Here is a 16,895-nt window from a genome sequence, read left to right as displayed (position 1 = left end):
TTATTTTGCTGTAACTGTGATGAGTGATGTGCCGCGTATTTCATAATGCCCTTTGTTTCACTTACATTAATATTCTGACAGGAGATCAAAGAGGCCAGTGATGACTTACATTTGTAACTACTACAGCCTGGAAGATAGCGGTGGTGGTGGTGCTTTTGCTGCTGCTAGCGGCTCCCACATTTTTTGCCATTTCATTTTTTTCTTTTACACTAAACTGTCAATTGTCATTGCCACAATTTCTTTTATATAAATAAATTTTGTATAACACTATAATTACATTTTCACAATATTTTTCAATCCCAAAATTGAACTTTTGCCAAAAAGGACATAATAAGAAAATGTTAAGTAGGTACAGAGAGAAGATACAGATTAGATATTAGAAAAAACTTTTTGACAGTGAGGGTGATCAGTGAGTGGAACAGGCGGCCACGAGAGGTGGTGAGTTCTCCTTCAATGGAAGTCTTCAAACAGAGGCTGGACAGACATCTGCCTGAGATGGTTTAGTGAATCCTGCATTGAGCAGGGGCTTGGACACGATGACCCTGGAGGTCCTTTCCAACTCTAACATTCTGATTCTATGATTCTATGTACAAAAAGCAAAATGTGGCAGCAGTTTTTTTTATATTGTGCTGCCTTACTTTGCTTTTTAATGTCAGCAGGTTTTTGCTTTGCAATCTCATGAGTGCATGAGGTATTGGTTAAAACATAGAATTCAGCGATGCGTCACATGTCAGACTATGTGGTATTGTTTACTTACAATGAATGTTTTATCACCTGGTGATTGCCTGAACTACAGCAGAGCATGCTTGCTAGCCTGACTCCGCCCCCTCATGTGATAAGTAGCTCCCTGTCAATAGACTATGTACATACAGAGCTTGGTGGGGACCTGGTAAACTTTCTCAGCTCTCCTTCATACTACAATTTAAGCCACATTCTTACCCTCAGTATTTGGTCAGTATTTTACATCAGTACTTTAAAGCCCAAACCAGGAGTGGAACAATAAAAGGAAAAGTATAATAGAACTACATTACCACTTCTGATTTTTGCCGCACTTTCTTTTATAATCTTTATTTTTTTTATTTTTATTTTTTTTATATAGCGCTAACATATTACGCAGCGCTTGGATTTGGCTTACAAATACTGATGTAAAATACTGACCAAATACTGAACGTGTGAACGTGGTCTAAGAACTCTGATTGTATCATAACTACTGCACCCAATAAATTAAGTAATGCATGGTTGGAGTCAGGGTCTCTTTGCCTACCTTATGCTGCTCTACGATGAGGTAGCAAAAACCTGCTGACAGATTCCCTTTATTAAAGAAGAAAAAAGTGCAATTGTAATTCAAATACAGCAGGATAAATGGTAGCTAAACCATATTACTGATCAATCACACTAAGCCTAGCACTGTGGTTGGCAGCATTTCTGTTTGTCCCACCCTCTGTCATCAATTGCACCTCTGCATTATTCACAGGCTACCACTTTCATTTTCTTACCTTCTGTAGTTCTTGTCCTATATTTTGGGTTTTCACTTCATGTCTCTGTTACTAACTTTTTGACCCCGACTCCTAAAATCATACTAAAATGACTGCTGCATTCCCTGATTAGGCTTTTTTTTGTGTAGGCCATGATAGTCCCTTTTTATTGGACACTCTATGCAGTGTGATGTAATAACTGCAAGGCATTATGGGAAAGTCCACACAGTTGTGCCTGATAGCATCTGTCGCAGAAGACTGACATGATATCTTTTCCAATGTTCAAAATGGTGGAAGGCATTTTTTGTGCATTAACTTAAAGGAATTGTAAGATATTTGAATTTGCCGAAACCTGCAAAGGTGATAATCTTCTATTTGAATTGCATTGATTGGATAATCTCTACTGAGTACTAAAGATAATAATCAAATCTTTTGAAATTCTAATTTTGTCAGGTTCTACAAATTTTTTCAAGACAATCAATTAGCAGAAAATAGTTTCTCCACAAATCGCAATATAGCAAATCTTCGAATTTCCCTGAAAATACAAGTGTAAAATTCTGAGGTTTCCAAAACCTGTATCCAACCAAGTTCTAGCTGTTTAACCCCTTCCCGACCCATGACGCCACGTAGGCGTCATGAAAGTCGGTGCCAATCCGACCCATGACGCCTATGTGGCGTCATGGAAAGATCGCGTCCCTGCAGGCCGGGTGAAAGGGTTAACTCCCATTTCACCCGATCTGCAGGGACAGGGGGAGTGGTAGTTTAGCCCAGGGTGGGTGGCTTCACCCCCTCGTGGCTACGATCGCTCTGATTGGCTGTTGAAAGTGAAACTGCCAATCAGAGCGATTTGTAATATTTCACCTATTATAACTGGTGAAATATTACAATCCAGCCATGGCCGATGCTGAAATATCATCGGCCATGGCTGGAAATACTAATGTGCCCCCACCCCACCCCTCCGATCGCCCCCCCCAGCCCTCCGATCTGCCTGGTACACTGCCCCGCTCCCCTCCGTCCTGTGCTCCGCTCCCCCCCGTGCTCTTGTCCGCTCACCCCCGTGCTCCAATCACCCCCCCCGTGCTCCAATCACCCCCCTGCACTCCGATCCACCCCCCCCGGTGCTCCGTTCCACCCCCCCATGCTCCATTCCAGCCCCCCCGTACTCCGTTCCACGCCCCCCGTCCTCCGTTCCACCCCTCCCGCGCTCCGATTCCCCCCCCCGTGCTCCGATCCCCCCCCCGTGGTCCCCCCTCTCCCCATCATACTTACCGATCCAGCCGGGGTCCCGTCCGTCTTCTCCCTGGGCGCCGCCATCTTCCAAAATGGCGGGCGCATGCGCAGTGCGCCCGCCGAATCTGCCGGCCGGCAGATTCATTCCAAAGTGCATTTTGATCACTGAGATAGATTATATCTCAGTGATCAAAATAAAAAAAAAATAATAAATGACCCCCCCCCTTTGTCACCCCCATAGGTAGGGACAATAAAAAAATAAAGAATTTTTTTTTTTCCACTAATGTTAGAATAGGGTTAGGGTTAGGGGTAGGGTTAGGGTTAGGGTAAGGGGTAGGGTTAGGGGTAGGGTTAGGGTTAGGGGTAGGGGTAGGGTTAGGGGTAGGGTTAGGGTTAGGGTTAGGGGTAGGGTTAGGGTTAGGGGTAGGGTTAGGGCTAGGGTTTCGGTATGTGCACACGTATTCTGGTCCTCTGCGGATTTTTCCGCTGCGGATTTGATAAATCCGCAGTGCTAAACCGCTGCGGATTTATGGCGGATTTACCGCGTTTTTTTCTGCGCATTTCACTGCGGTTTTACAACTGCGATTTTCTATTGGAGCAGTTGTAAAACCACTGCGGAATCCGCACAAAGAAGTGACATGCTGCGGAATGTAAACCGCTGCATTTCCGTGCAGTTTTTCTGCAGCATGTGTACAGCGATTTTTGTTTCCCGTAGGTTTACATTGAACTGTAAACTCATGGGAAACTGCTGCGGATCCGCAGCGTTTTCCGCAGCGTGGGCACATACCTTTAGAATTAGGCTATGTGCACACGGTGCGGATTTGGCTGCGGATCTGCAGCGGATTGGCCGCTGCGGATTCGCAGCAGTGTTCCATCAGGTTTACAGTACCATGTAAACCTATGGAAAACCAAATCCGCTGTGCCCATGGTGCGGAAAATACCGCGCGGAAACGCTGCGTTGTATTTTCCACAGCATGTCAATTCTTTGTGCGGATTCCGCAGCGTTTTACACCTGTTCCTCAATAGGAATCCGCAGGTGAAATCCGCACAAAAAACACTGGAAATCCGCGGAAAATCCGCAGGTAAAACGCAGTGCCTTTTACCCGTGGATTTTTCAAAAATGGTGCGGAAATATCTCACACGAATCCGCAACATGGGCACATAGCCTTAGGGTTAGGGTTGGAATTAGGGTTGTGGTTAGGGGTGTGATTAGGGTTATGGCTACAGTTGGGATTAGGGTTAGGGGTGTGTTGGGGTTAGTGTTGGAGTTAGAATTGAGGGGTTACCACTGTTTAGGCACATCAGGGGTCTCCAAACGCAACATGGCGCCACCATTGATTCCAGCCAATCTCGTATTCAAAAAGTCAAATGGTGCTCCCTCACTTCCGAGCCCTGACGTGTGCCCAAACAGTGGTTTACCCCCACATATGGGGTACCAGCATACTCAGGACAAACTGCGCAACAATTACTGGGGTCCAATTTCTCCTGTTACCCTTGTGAATCTAAAAAAATGCTTGCTAAAACATAATTTTTGAGGAAAGAAAAATGATTTTTTATTTTCACGGCTCTGCGTTGTAAACGTCTGTGAAGCACTTGGGGGTTCAAAGTGCTCACCACATATCTAGATAAGTTCCTTGGGGGGTCTAGTTTCTAAAATGGGGTCACTTGTGGGGGTTTCTACTGTTTAGGCACACCAGGGGCTCTGCAAACGCAACGTGACACCCGCAGACCATTCCATCAAAGTCTGCATTTCAAAAGTCACTACTTCCCTTCTGAGCCCCGACGTGTGCCCAAACAGTGGTTTACCCCCACTCATGGGGTATCAGCGTACTCAGGAGAAACTGGACAACAACTTTTGGGGTCCAATTTCTCCTGTAACCCTTGGGAAAATAAAAAATTCTGGGCTAAATAAGTATTTTTGAGGAAAGAAAACGTATTTATTATTTTCACGGCTCTGCATTATAAACTTCTATGAATCACTTGGGGGTTCAAAGTGCTCACCACACATCTAGATAAGTTCCTTTGGGGGTCTAGTTTCCAAAATGGGGTCACTTGTGGGGGGTTTCTACTTTTAAGCCACATCAGGGGCTCTGCAAATGCAACGTGACGCCCACAGAGCATTCCATCAAAGTCTGCATTTCAAAACGTCACTACTTCACTTCCGAGCCCCGGCATGTGCCCAAACAGTGGTTTACCCCCACATATGGGGTATCAGCGTACTCAGGAGAAACTGGACAACAACTTTTGGGGTCAAATTTCTCCTGTTACCCTTGGGAAAATAAAAAATTGCAGGCTAAAAGATCATTTTTGAGAAAATATTTTTTTTTTTTATTTTCATGGCTCTGCGTTATAAACTTCTGTGAAGCACTTGGGGGTTCAAAGTCCTCACCACACATCTAGATTAGTTCCTTTGGGGGTCTAGTTTCCAAAATGGGGTCATTTCTGGGGGATCTCCAATGTTTAGGCACACAGGGGCTCTCCAAACGTGACATGGTGTCCGCTAATGATTGGAGCTAATTTTCCATTTAAAAAGCCAAATGGCGTGCCATCCCTTCCGAGCCCTGCCGTGCGCCCAAACAGTGGTTTACCCCCACATATGGGGTATCAGCGTACTCAGGACAAACTGGACAACAATATTTGTGGTCCAATTTCTCCTATTATCCTTGGCAAAATAGGAAATTCCAGGCTAAAAAATCATTTTTGAGGAAAGAAAAATTATTTTTTATTTTCATGGCTCTGCGTTATAAACTTCTGTGAAGCACCTGGGGGTTTAAAGTGCTCAATATGCATCTAGATAAGTTCATTGGGGGGTCTAGTTTCCAAAATGGGGTCACTTGTGGGGGAGCTCCAATGTTTAGGCACACAGGGGCTCTCCAAACGCGACATGGTGTCCGCTAACAATTGGAGCTAATTTTCCATTCAAAAAGTCAAATGGCGCGCCTTCCCTTCCGAGCCTTACCATGTGCCCAAACAGTGGTTTACCCCCACATATGAGGTATCGACGTACTCGGGAGAAATTGCCCAACAAATTTTATGATCCATTTTATCCTACTGCCCATGTGAAAATGAAAAAATTGAGGCGAAAAGAATTTTATTGTGAAAAAAAAGTACTTTTTCATTTTTACAGATCAATTTGTGAAGCACCTGAGGATTTAAAGTGCTCACTAGGCATCTAAATAAGTTCCTTGGGGGGTCTAGTTTCCAAAATGGGGTCACTTGTGGGGGAGCGCCAATGTTTAGGCACACAGGAGCTATCCAAACGCGACATGGTGTCCGCTAACGATGGAAATAATTTTTCATTCAAAAAGTCAAATGGCGCTCCTTCCCTTCCGAGCCTTACCATGTGCCCAAACAGTGGTTTACCCCCACATGTGAGGTATTGGTGTACTCTGGAGAAATTGCCCAACACATTTTTGGATCCATTTTATCCTGTTGCCCATGTAAAAATTAAAAAATTTAGGCTAAAAGAATTTTTTTGTGAAAAAAAAGTACTTTTTCATTTTTACAGATCAATTTGTGAAGCACCTGAGGGTTTAAAGTGCTCACTAGGCATCTAAATAAGTTCCTTGGGGGGTCTAGTTTCCAAAATGGGGTCACTTGTGGGGGAGCGCCAATGTTTAGGCACACAGGAGCTATCCAAACGCGACATGGTGTCCGCTAACGATGGAAATAATTTTTCATTCAAAAAGTCAAATGGCGCTCCTTCCCTTCCGAGCCTTACCATGTGCCCAAACAGTGGTTTACCCCCACATGTGAGGTATTGGTGTACTCTGGAGAAATTGCCCAACACATTTTTGGATCCATTTTATCCTGTTGCCCATGTAAAAATTAAAAAATTTAGGCTAAAAGAATTTTTTTGTGAAAAAAAAGTACTTTTTCATTTTTACAGATCAATTTGTGAAGCACCTGGGGGTTCAAAGTGCTCACTATGCATCTAGATAAGTTCCTTGGGGCGTCTAGTTTCCAAAATGGGGTCACTTGTGGGGGAGCTCCAATTTTTAGGCACACGGGGGCTCTCCAAACGTGACATGGTGTCCGCTAAAGAGTGGAGCCAATTTTTAATTCAAAAAGTCAAATGGCGCTCCTTCCCTTCCAAGCCCTGCCGTGCGCCCAAACAGTGGTTTAACCCCACATATGAGGTATCAGCGTACTCAGGACAAATTGGACAACAACTTTCGTGGTTCAGTTTCTCCTTTTACCATTGGGAAAATAAAAAAATTGTTGCTAAAAGATAATTTTTGTGACTAAAAAGTTAAATGTTCATTTTTTCCTTCCATGTTGCTTCTGCTGCTGTGAAGCACCTGAAGGGTTAATAATCTTCTTGAATGTGGTTTTGAGTACCTTGAGGGGTGCAGATTTTAGAATGGTGTCACTTTTGGGTATTTTCAGCCATATAGACCCCTCAAACTGACTTCAAATGTGAGGTGGTCCCTAAAAAAAATGGTTTTGTAAATTTCGTTGTAAAAATGACAAATCGCTCGTCAAATTTTAACCCTTATAACTTCCTAGCAAAAAAAAATTTTGTTTCCAAAATTGTGCTGATGTAAAGTAAACATGTGGGAAATGTTATTTATTAACTATTTTGTGTCACATATCTCTCTGGTTTAACAGAATAAAAATTCAAAATGTGAAAATTGTGAAATTTTCAAAATTTTCGCCAAATTTCCGTTTTTATCACAAATAAACGCAGAATTTATTGACCTAAATTTACCACTAACATGAAGCCCAATATGTCACGAAAAAACAATCTCAGAACCGCTAGGATCCGTTGAAGCGTTCCTGAGTTATTACCTCATAAAGGGACACTGGTCAGAATTGCAAAAAACGGCAAGGTCTTTAAGGTCAAAATAGGCTGGGTCATGAAGGGGTTAACACAAAAGCAGCCTTAGTTGTTCAAATTCACCAGGACCTGAGAATTTATTAAAATTCTACAAAATATTTTACTCAAATCAATTTGAATAATTTAATCTCTAACGGGTCCAGTACTGGGTGGGGTGCTTACCTTATTGTGATGCTGTCAACTCATTGTATGCCAATGATGGGTAGTAAATGTTCTTTACTGTTGTGCTGTCACACACAATCTGTAATGTTTAGTCACTGCTTTATGACTTTATTTTTCCCTATCTCTATTGCTAAGTTGTGATCTGTGGCATTCTGTCACTATTCAGATTCAACTAAGTGGCTGCTGCATTCCTAGCCTCTGCTTTTATATAGTATGCAGACTAAGTGAATGGACATATTAAGTGAATTTTCAGACAATGCCATTTCTATTCCTTATGGTAAATCAAAAAAAGAAGTAAAGTTTTTTTATGAGATTTGTAGATGTGCCATTTTCCTTAATTCTGCAAAAATTAAAGGGAACCTGTCACCTGAATTTGACGGGACAGGTTTGCGGTCATATGGGCGGGGTTTTCGGTGTTTGATTCACCCTTTCCTTACCCACTGGCTGCATGCTGGCCGCAATATTGAGTTGAAGTTCATGCTGTGTCCTCCGAAGTACACGCCTGCGCAAGGCAATCTTGCCTTGCACACGCGCAGTATGCTTTGCCCAACTGCGGGCAAAGCCGAAAAGCCTTAGTGCGCATGCGCCGGTGCACTATGTCCCGGAAGTATTTTGCTGTGTTCCAGGACATAGTGCACCGGCGCATGCGCACTAAGGCTTTTCGGAGTGTACTTCGGAGGACACAGCATGAACTTCAACCCAATATTGCGGCCAGCATGCAGCCAGCGGGTAAGGAAAGGGTGAATCAAACATCCAAAAACCCCGCCCATATGACCGCAAACCTGTCCCGCCAAATTCAGGTGACAGGTTCCCTTTAAGGTCATATGAGCTTTCTCTGGGTGACGCAAGAGACTGCCATGTGCTCAATGGCAGCGGCAATTTTTGGCAATACACACAAATTGTTTACATTCACTGGGTTCAGCAAATTCCTAAAACTTTTAATCAAATTTGATCTGCATCTAATTGATGCTTTCAACTGTAAAATATAAAATGTTAGAACTAGTTGGTTCACCTTAAGAATTCTGCACAAATATAATACACTGCCTCATCTTATTGTTTCTTTTGCTGTCCAGTTTCAATGTGTCAGATATATTATTTTTTTCTCTTGTAAGTTCGGACTTGCTGATCCTCTGAACTCTGTAATTGACTTGTAAGGGTCTCCTGTTTTTCCAGTTCAGTCAGCCCAATCTTCGTAAAACAGATACTTCTTCCACAGCTCTGCCAATACTGTTGGTTTTGATCATTTTTCTTCAGTGTCAAAAGTATCACAGTAATCAATAAAAGCCAAACTATAGTGTAATATCTGTATGATGTTGCCTCATATCATTAATCTTTGTTTGAGAGGAGAAGGCACAATCCATAGGCCTCCACATATGTGATCTTACCAGTAGGCTTCAGAGATGTGTTATTCCCCCTGGAGAACAAATATAGAAAATAAAAGATGAAAAAATAGAGCAAATGAGCTCTACAATTATTAAAGCCAAAGCAGGTCTAGAGTGAAATATTTTTTTTTACATGCAAAGTAAAAAAAACTCATTTGGAATATGTTTTTTCAGTTCAATAGAAAGAATGTTTTAGTGTTTGATCTGAATTATGCTTTAAATTAATTTTAAATGATAACGTTATGTAATTTCATATTTGCATTTGTGGCAATTCCTCCATAATCTACAGTGCTCTATAGATAATGCATCTCACACACCAAGGTGACCCTTTTTAGAAAGTCAATTGTCATGCTTTCCTGTGGGGAAAATGGAGGGGTTGAGAAAAAAAACACATGGCATCTGACCCTCAAAGAGGCAGGAAGCTGCAATGGCCCAGGAGAAGGTTCAGCTGCTACAGACAAGCAGAGCAGGAACTCAGGCGGGCACTGGCAGGTGCAGTGTGGTGCGGTTGAAGTCTGCGTCCCTACCAGGGTAGAAAGATACTAGCACTTCAAGAGGTGAGCGATTCAAGGCAAATCAAATTTGCTTAGAATTTTACAAAAAAGTTGGATTCGCAAGAATCATTTTTCCATTTGTTTCAAGTAAATCTCTAACAATAGCGGCCATGCAGTCACCATTGTACTGTATTCTGAAAGGCCAGGAAGAGATTAAAAAATGTAAAATACTCACTTTCCATAGCTCTCACTTGTTCCTCCTTTATTCCTCCTCCATTCCTCATAGCTCAGAAAAGAAGCAGATCTGGCTTACGAGTAGAGTCTTCCAGGTATCTCTGGTTCTTTTCTATGTGTCTTCAATCCTCTTTCATCTTCACAGTAGTCCTTGATGCCTTAGGTATTGACTGGGTCATGCACCATGATGTGTGTTGGCCCTGAATATCATGACATTGTGAAGTTTGGTCAATGTATACGCTCTAAAAATGAACCATAAGGCGCTGCTTAGTTGCTCCAGGTGAATAAGCAGCAAATATATGGACGAAATCACTCCCAATCATCCCAGAAGTGGTTACTCAAAGAAAACTATATGTGATATTTGCGCTAAGTGCACCTATATGAAGCCATAAATAGTTAACATACTAGGAAATGTCATAAACAAGGTTCCCCATACAGGACTGTGATTAACAAGATGTGTTTACCTTAATATCAAAAAAGAGAGATCAATTCATCAACAACAGGAAAACATCTCAGCGCAATTAAAACAGAAGATCTTCAATCTGAGTAATCACACATTGAGCAACAATGAGGTTTGCTTACTCAATAGGGGCCTTAAATACGCACCGAGTACAAAGTTCAATAAATTTCAGGCCTATATAGGGGTGAAACTGTTCATGAGGAAACTGGCTATTAAGAAACACTATCTAAAGAAGAAGCTAAGCATGGCAAATAATGATGGATCAATGGATACTTTTGATCTGTATGAACACACCCATCTCAAAAAGAAATCAAATTTTAACCCGATCCAGGAATATTCTGAGGCGTTTGAGGCCTTTCAGAATAACGTGACTCGGGATATTAGAAAAATTTCGGACAGAAAATGTTCTCAGTTCAAGTATAACTTGTCTAATCAAGAAAGTAGGGCGATTCAACAACTTCAAGACAACAAACAAATAACCATCAGACCGGCCGATAAAGGGGGTGGTATAGTTATACTCAACACTCCCGATTATGATAAAGAATCCCTACGGCTGTTGAGTGACAATCGCACCTATAAAAAACTAACCATGGACCCATCAGCTAACTATTTAAAAGAAATGCAAAGCTTGATACAAACAGGTTTCCAAAAGGGATTTTTAACCCCTTCCCGACCCATGACGCCACGTAGGCGTCATGAAAGTCGGTGCCATTCCGACCCATGACGCCTATGCGGCGTCATGGAAAGATCGCGTCCCTGCAGATCGGGTGAAAGGGTTAACTCCCATTTCACCCGATCTGCAGGGACAGGGGGAGTGGTAGTTTAGCCCAGGGGGGGTGGCTTCACCCCCTTGTGGCTACGATCGCTCTGATTGGCTGTTGAAAGTGAAACTGCCAATCAGAGCGATTTGTAATATTTCACCTATTATAACGGGTGAAATATTACAATCCAGCCATGGCCGATGCTGAAATATCATCGGCCATGGCTGGAAATACTAGTGTGCCCCCACCCCACCCCACCGATCGCCCCCCCAGCCCTCCGATCTGGCCTGGTACACTGCTCCGGCTCCCCTCTGTCCAGTGCTCCGCTCCCCCCCGTGCTCTTGTCCGCTCCCCCCGTGCTCCAATCACCCCCCCGTGCTCCAATCACCCCCCCTGCACTCCGATCCACCCCCCCGGTGCTCCGTTCCACCCCCCCGTGGTTTATTCCAGCCCCCCGTGCTCCGTTCCACGCCCCCCGTGCTCCGTTCCACCCCTCCCGCACTCCGATTCCCCCCCCGTGCTCCGATCCCCCCCCCCGTGGTCCCCCCCACCCCATCATACTTACCGATCCAGCCGGGGTCCCGTCCGTCTTCTCCCTGGGCGCCGCCATCTTCCAAAATGGCGGGCGCATGCGCAGTGCGCCCGCCGAATCTGCCGGCCGGCAGATTCGTTCCAAAGTGCATTTTGATCACTGAGATAGATTATATCTCAGTGATCAAAATAAAAAAAATAATAAATGACCCCCCCCCCTTTGTCACCCCCATAGGTAGGGACAATAAAAAAAATAAAGAAATTTTTTTTTTTCCACTAATGTTAGAATAGGGTTAGGGTTAGGGTTAGGGGTAGGGTTAGGGGTAGGGTTAGGGTTAGGGGTAGGGTTAGGGTTAGGGTTAGGGGTAGGGTTAGGGCTAGGGTTAGGGTTTCGGTATGTGCACACGTATTCTGGTCCTCTGCGGATTTTTCCGCTGCGGATTTGATAAATCCGCAGTGCTAAACCGCTGCGGATTTATGGCGAATTTACCGCGGTTTTTCTGCGCATTTCACTGCGGTTTTACAACTTCGATTTTCTATTTGAGCAGTTGTAAAACCGCTGCGGAATCCACACAAAGAAGTGACATGCTGCGGAATGTAAACCGCTGCGTTTCCGTGCAGTTTTTCCGCAGCATGTGTACAGCGATTTTTGTTTCCCGTAGGTTTACATTGAACTGTAAACTCATGGGAAACTGCTGCGGATCCGCAGCGTTTTCCGCAGCGTGTGCACATACCTTTAGAATTAGGCTATGTGCACACGATGCGGATTGGCCGCTGCGGATTCGCAGCAGTGTTCAATCAGGTTTACAGTACCATGTAAACATATAAAAAACCAAATCCGCTGTGCCCATGGTGCGGAAAATACCGCGCGGAAACGCTGCGTTGTATTTTCCGCAGCATGTCAATTCTTTGTGCGGATTCCGCAGCGAATTACACCTGTTCCTCAATAGGAATCCGCAGGTGAAATCCGCACAAAAAACACTGGAAATCCGCGGAAAATCCGCAGGTAAAACGCAGTGCCTTTTACCCGCGGATTTTTCAAAAATGGTGCGAAAATATCTCACACGAATCCGCAACGTGGGCACATAGCCTTAGGGTTAGGGTTGGAATTAGGGTTGTGGTTATGGTTAGGGGTGTGTTGCGGTTAGGGTTGTGTTTAGGTTTATGGCTACAGTTGGGATTAGGGTTAGGGGTGTGTTGGGGTTAGTGTTGGAGGTAGAATTGAGGGGTTACCACTGTTTAGGCACATCAGGGGTCTCCAAACGCAACATGGCGCCACCATTGAGTCCAGCCAATCTCGTATTCAAAAAGTCAAATGGTGCTCCCTCACTTCCGAGCCCTGACGTGTGCCCAAACAGTGGTTTACCCCCACATATGGGGTACCAGCATACTCAGGACAAACTGCGCAACAATTACTGGGGTCCAATTTCTCCTGTTACCCTTGTGAATCAAAAAAAATGCTTGCTAAAACATAATTTTTGAGGAAAGAAAAATGATTTTTTATTTTCACGGCTCTGCGTTGTAAACGTCTGTGAAGCACTTGGGGGTTCAAAGTGCTCACCACATATCTAGATAAGTTCCTTGGGGGTCTAATTTCTAAAATGGGGTCACTTGTGGGGGTTTCTACTGTTTAGGCACACCAGGGGCTCTGCAAACGCAACGTGACACCCGCAGACCATTCCATCAAAGTCTGCATTTCAAAAGTCACTACTTCCCTTCTGAGCCCCGACATGTGCCCAAACAGTGGTTTACCCCCACTCATGGGGTATCAGCGTACTCAGGAGAAACTGGACAACAACTTTTGGGGTCCAATTTCTCCTGTAACCCTTGGGAAAATAAAAAATTCTGGGCTAAATAAGTATTCTTGAGGAAAGAAAACGTATTTATTATTTTCACGGCTCTGCATTATAAACTTCTATGAAGCACTTGGGGGTTCAAAGTGCTCACCACACATCTAGATAAGTTCCTTTCGGGGTCTAGTTTCCAAAATGGGGTCACTTGTGGGGGGTTTCTACTGTTTAGGCACATCAGGGGCTCTGCAAACGCAACGTGACGCCCGCAGAGCATTCCATCAAAGTCTGCATTTCAAAACGTCACTACTTCAATTCCAAGCCCCGGCATGTGCCCAAACAGTAGTTTACCCCCACATATGGGGTATCACCGTACTCAGGAGAAACTGGACAACAAATATTGGGGTCAAATTTCTCCTGTTACCCTTGGGAAAATTAAAAAATTCTGGGCTAAATAATTATTTTTGAGGAAAGAAAACGTATTTATTATTTTCACGGCTCTGCATTATAAACTTCTATGAAGCGCTTGGGGGTTCAAAGTGCTCACCACACATCTAGATAAGTTCCTTTCGGGGTCTAGTTTCCAAAATGCGGTCACTTGTGGGGGGTTTCTACTGTTAAGCCACATCAGGGGCTCTGCAAACGCAACGTGACGCCCACAGAGCATTCCATCAAAGTCTGCATTTCAAAACGTCACTACTTCACTTCCGAGCCTCGGCATGTGCCCAAACAGTGGTTTACCCCCACATATGGGGTATCAGCGTACTCAGGAGAAACTGGACAACAACTTTTGGGGTCCAATTTCTTCTGTAACCCTTGGGAAAATAAAAAATTCTGGGCTGAATAATTATTTTTGAGGAAAGAAAACGTATTAATTATTTTCACGGCTCTGCATTATAAACTTCTATGAAGCACTTGGGGGTTCAAAGTGCTCACCACACATCTAGATAAGTTCCTTTGGGGGTCTAGTTTCCAAAATGGGGTCACTTGTGGGGGGTTTCTACTGTTAAGCCACATCAGGGGCTCTGCAAACGCAACGTGACGCCCACAGAGCATTCCATCAAAGTCTGCATTTCAAAACGTCACTACTTCACTTCCGAGCCCCGGCATGTGCCCAAACAGTGATTTACCCCCACATATGGGGTATCATCGTACTCAGGAGAAACTGGACAACAACTTTTGGGGTCAAATTTCTCCTGTTACCCTTGGGAAAATAAAAAATTGCAGGCTAAAAGATCATTTTTGAGAAAATAATTTTTTTTTTTTTTCATGGCTCTGCGTTATAAACTTCTGTGAAGCACTTGGGGGTTCAAAGTCCTCACCACACATCTAGATTAGTTCCTTTGGGGGTCTAGTTTCCAAAATGGTGTCATTTCTGGGGGATCTCCAATGTTTAGGCACACAGGGGCTCTCCAAACGTGACATGGTGTCCGCTAATGATTGAAGCTAATTTTCCATTTAAAAAGCCAAATGGCGTGCCATCCCTTCCGAGCCCTGCCGTGCGCCCAAACAGTGGTTTACCCCCACATATGGGGTATCTGCGTACTCAGGACAAACAGGACAACAATATTTGGGGTCCAATTTCTCCTATTATCCTTGGCAAAATAGGAAATTCCAGGCTAAAAAATCATTTTTGAGGAAAGAAAAATTATTTTTTATTTTCATGGCTCTGCGTTATAAACTTCTGTGAAGCACCTGGGGGTTTAAAGTGCTCAATATGCATCTAGATAAGTTCCTTGGGGGGTCTAGTTTCCAAAATGGGGTCACTTGTGGGGGAGCTCCAATGTTTAGGCACACAGGGGCTCTCCAAACGCGACATGGTGTCCGCTAACAATTGGAGCTAATTTTCCATTCAAAAAGTCAAATGGCGCGCCTTCCCTTCCGAGCCCTGCCGAGTGCCCAAACAGTGGTTTACCCCCACATATGAGGTATCGACGTACTCGGGAGAAATTGCCCAACAAATTTTATGATCCATTTTACCCTACTGCCCATGTGAAAATGAAAAAATTGAGGCGAAAAGAATTTTTTTGTGAAAAAAAAGTACTTTTTCATTTTTACAGATCAATTTGTGAAGCACCTGAGGGTTTAAAGTGCTCACTAGGCATCTAAATAAGTTCCTTGGGGGGTCTAGTTTCCAAAATGGGGTCACTTGTGGGGGAGCGCCAATGTTTAGGCACACAGGAGCTCTCCAAACGCGACATGGTGTCCGCTAACGATGGAAATAATTTTTCATTCAAAAAGTCAAATGGCGCTCCTTCCCTTCCGAGCCTTACCATGTGCCCAAACAGTGGTTTACCCCCACATGTGAGGTATTGGTGTACTCAGGAGAAATTGCCCAACACATTTTAGGATCCATTTTATCCTGTTGCCCATGTGAAAATGAAAAAATTGAGGCTAAAAGAATTTTTTTGTGAAAAAAAAGTACTTTTTCATTTTTACGGATTAATTTGTGAAGCACCTGGGGGTTCAAAGTGCTCACTATGCATCTAGATAAGTTCCTTGGGGCGTCTAGTTTCCAAAATGGGGTCACTTGTGGGGGAGCTCCAATTTTTAGGCACACGGGGGCTCTCCAAACGTGACATGGTGTCCGCTAAAGAGTGGAGCCAATTTTTGATTCAAAAAGTCAAATGGCGCTCCTTCCCTTCCAAGCCCTGCCGTGCGTCCAAACAGTGGTTTACCCCCACATATGAGGTATCAGCGTACTCAGGACAAATTGGACAACAACTTTCGTGGTTCAGTTTCTCCTTTTACCATTGGGAAAATAAAAAAATTGTTGCTAAAAGATAATTTTTGTGACTAAAAAGTTAAATGTTCATTTTTTCCTTCCATGTTGCTTCTGCTGCTGTGAAGCACCTGAAGGGTTAATAAACTTCTTGAATGTGGTTTTGAGTACCTTGAGGGGTGCAGTTTTTAGAATGGTGTCACTTTTGGGTATTTTCAGCCATATAGACCCCTCAAACTGACTTCAAATGTGAGGTGGTCCCTAAAAAAATGGTTTTGTAAATTTCGTTGTAAAAATGACAAATCGCTGGTCAAATTTTAACCCTTATAACTTCCTAACAAAAAAAAATTTTGTTTCCAAAATTGTGCTGATGTAAAGTAAACATGTGGGAAATGTTATTTATTAACTATTTTGTGTCACATATCTCTCTGGTTTAACAGAATAAAAATTCAAAATGTGAAAATTGCGAAATTTTCAAAATTTTCGCCAAATTTCCGTTTTTATCACAAATAAACGCAGAATTTATTGACCTAAATTTACCACTAACATGAAGCCCAATATGTCACGAAAAAACAATCTCAGAACCACTAGGATCCGTTGAAGCGTTCCTGAGTTATTACCTCATAAAGGGACACTGGTCAGAATTGCAAAAAACGGCAAGGTCTTTAAGGTCAAAATAGGCTGGGTCATGAAGGGGTTAAATAAGAATGAATTTGATTTTGTAAATAACATGCATCCCCGGGCTCCATATTTTTATTATTTACCTAAGGTCCACAAAGATCCGTTGCATCCACCAGGCAGACCGATTATATCC

Source organism: Ranitomeya imitator, chromosome 2, assembly GCF_032444005.1.
Source record: "Ranitomeya imitator isolate aRanImi1 chromosome 2, aRanImi1.pri, whole genome shotgun sequence".
Lineage (NCBI taxonomy): Eukaryota > Metazoa > Chordata > Amphibia > Anura > Dendrobatidae > Ranitomeya > Ranitomeya imitator.
This window is presented reverse-complemented; position numbering follows the sequence as displayed.